General features: G+C 39.1%; 1 pseudogene; it reads right to left on the bottom strand.

Annotated features, from left to right (window-relative positions):
* Positions 1 to 491: 491 nt before the first annotated feature.
* Positions 492 to 1,212, bottom strand: LOC118832291 (annotated as a pseudogene).
* Between the last annotated feature and the right edge of the window lie 1,301 nt (positions 1,213 to 2,513).

The raw sequence follows: 2,513 nt of genomic DNA, 5'->3' as shown, positions 1-2,513 counted from the left end.
TTGAAATTTACCTAGGTCAGTTCCTCATTCTTTCAAAATACACAAGTTATAGCTTAGACCACTGTGGCTTTTGTAATTTAAAACAATTTGAGAAAAACAAATACTTGTTTCCTCATTAGGAAACAAGAATACTTTCTTGTCAACATCCAGCATCAAAAATATTGCACAGTTTGATTTACCTTTATCTGAGGGTAAAATTAATCCTCCTATAATTAATCATCTCCTATCTAGGAGATGAATTTTTTTGGTATTCAGTAGTTCCAAAAGCAAATATGTCTAAATTTAGACTGAGTCTATATCAGCAGAATATACATAGCTAGATGCTAATACAAAATATGTCAGCGTACAGGCTGAAGTCCAAGTGTCAACAAAAAAAAATTAGTCAAAAGTGTTCACCAACATCATTCTCAGAAATTTTCCCACAGTTTTGCGTAACAAGAGACCTGATTGGTTCTTAGGTAACTATCATATTCACTGTGAAGAAGCAAACATCAATAGATGTCTTCAAAATCTTTTCCAGTTTTGAATTTTATCTTTGAAAAACATACAAGACCTTCCCATCCAATTTTAAGCATTCTTTCTTCCCACAATTTAATTTCATTTGCATAACAAATTTTATCACCTTTATCAAGTTGTAAATATACCTGCTTCCAAGATGATGACAGATTTTTCCACTCTTCATTTAAAAACTTCATCATTTCCTGTGATGAAATCCTTTTTGCTTCCTTAAAGAGTTCTGAAATAAAAATCTTATAACCTGAGCAAAGTTTGTTGGGCTTTCCAAAGGCAGTTAACTCTCCTTTTTTTTGTTATTGCTTCCTTTCTAGCCTTTCTTTGATGCTTCTCTGCTCTCAAAGTTTCTCTCTTATTAGGATGGAGCTCTGCCATATATTTAGAGGCCTCTTCTTTGTATATTTTATTATCTGCCTTGGTAGCTTCTTCATATACTTTTTTTCTGTGATTCTGGAAGTTTCCTCCAAGCTTCTTAAATATCTCTATGCTTTTCATATCTGGATTTTGTTTTTTGAGTATGGGTCAACCGTCCATTGTGAAATGAATGTATGAAGACACAGGCTTCTTTGGAGCATTATATAAAGTACAGTCTTTCATAAATCACTCCAATCCACAGACTGAACTGCTCAGCAAAGGTGGCTCCAGCAGCCATCGTCGGAGGGTGGAGGCTGGCCCAGTGCCCTTAGCACCCCCAAGCATCCCCACAGCAGCAGCGCCATGGTCCAGCCCGTTCCCATCCTCCCTCAGCCCACATAGGTGAAGGCAGTCCCTAGAGTGTTTGTGTTTGTGTGTGAGGAGCCTCTATCCCCCCAGGCAGGGCATTGTGGGAGGCAGGGAAAATGGATGGATTCTTTTGATAACTATTTTACCTTCTGGTTCTAGGATCTTAGGGCAATTTTCCTTAATGAATTCCTGAAAGATGCTGTCCAGGCTCTTTTTTTCACCATGGTTTTCAGGTAATAATTTTTAAATTGTCTCTCCTGAATCTTTTCCAGGTCAGTTGTTTTGCCAAGGAGATATTCTATGTTTTCTTCTATTTCATTGTTTTGTTTCTGTTTCACAGACTCTTGATATCTCATAGTGTCATTAGGTTTCACTTGCCCAATTCTAATTTTTAACAAATTGTTTTCTTATCTTAGATTTTGTACCTCCTTTTCCATTTGGCCAATTCTACTTTTTAAGGAGTTGTTTTCTTCAGTGTACTTTTTTCCATTTGGCAAATTGTATGGCTATGGGACTTTTTTTCTTCTGTGTACTTTTGTTTTTCCTACTTGGCCAATTGTATTTCTTAAGGACTTGTTTTCTACAGTGAATTTTTGTCCTTACTTTTCCAAGCTATTGACTCTCTCTTGCATACCTCTCATTTCCTTTCCCAACTTTTCTTCTACTTCTCTTAATTGATTTTTAAAATCATTCTTGAGCTCTTCCAAGAAGGCTTTTCAGGCTTGAGACCAGTTCATATTTTCCTTTGAGGTTTCAGATGGGGGTATATTGACTCTGTTGAATTTGTGCCTTAATATTGTCTGTCCTCATAATAAAAATCTATGGTCATTATTCACTTCTGCTTTTTGCTCATTTGCCTATTTCCTGACTTTTAAGGTTGAGTTCTCTTGATGGATTGCATGGGGCACTGACCTAAGCTTGTGCTGGGAGCCTGGGACCTGGTCACTGGTTTTGTGTCCTGAGTCTTCCCTCAAGTGCTGGCAGCTGGAGGCTTCAGGGGGTATGGAAGCTTACCTGGTGCTAAGCTGAGGTCATAACCACTGGAGCTCTTGGGGTGGGTGTGGGGAGTCTGGCCCCTGGGCATTCCCTGCTCACCCAAGCATTGCACTCCAACTTTGGCTGTTAGATGACATCTGTTAGCCTGGAGCTGTGTCTCCTGGAGTTGTGCTGAAGCACTGGGAGATTTGGTTGCTGGAGAATGCAAGTGCATGGGGTAGTTTTCTGAGCTGGTGTCTATTGGTTCCCCTACATGTGCTGATGCACTTGTGGGGGGTTCC

Source organism: Trichosurus vulpecula, chromosome 9 (genome assembly GCF_011100635.1).
Source record: "Trichosurus vulpecula isolate mTriVul1 chromosome 9, mTriVul1.pri, whole genome shotgun sequence".
Classification (NCBI taxonomy): Eukaryota; Metazoa; Chordata; class Mammalia; order Diprotodontia; family Phalangeridae; genus Trichosurus; species Trichosurus vulpecula.
The sequence above is the reverse complement of the archived record's forward strand: the minus strand, read 5'-3'. Positions and strand labels throughout refer to the sequence as shown.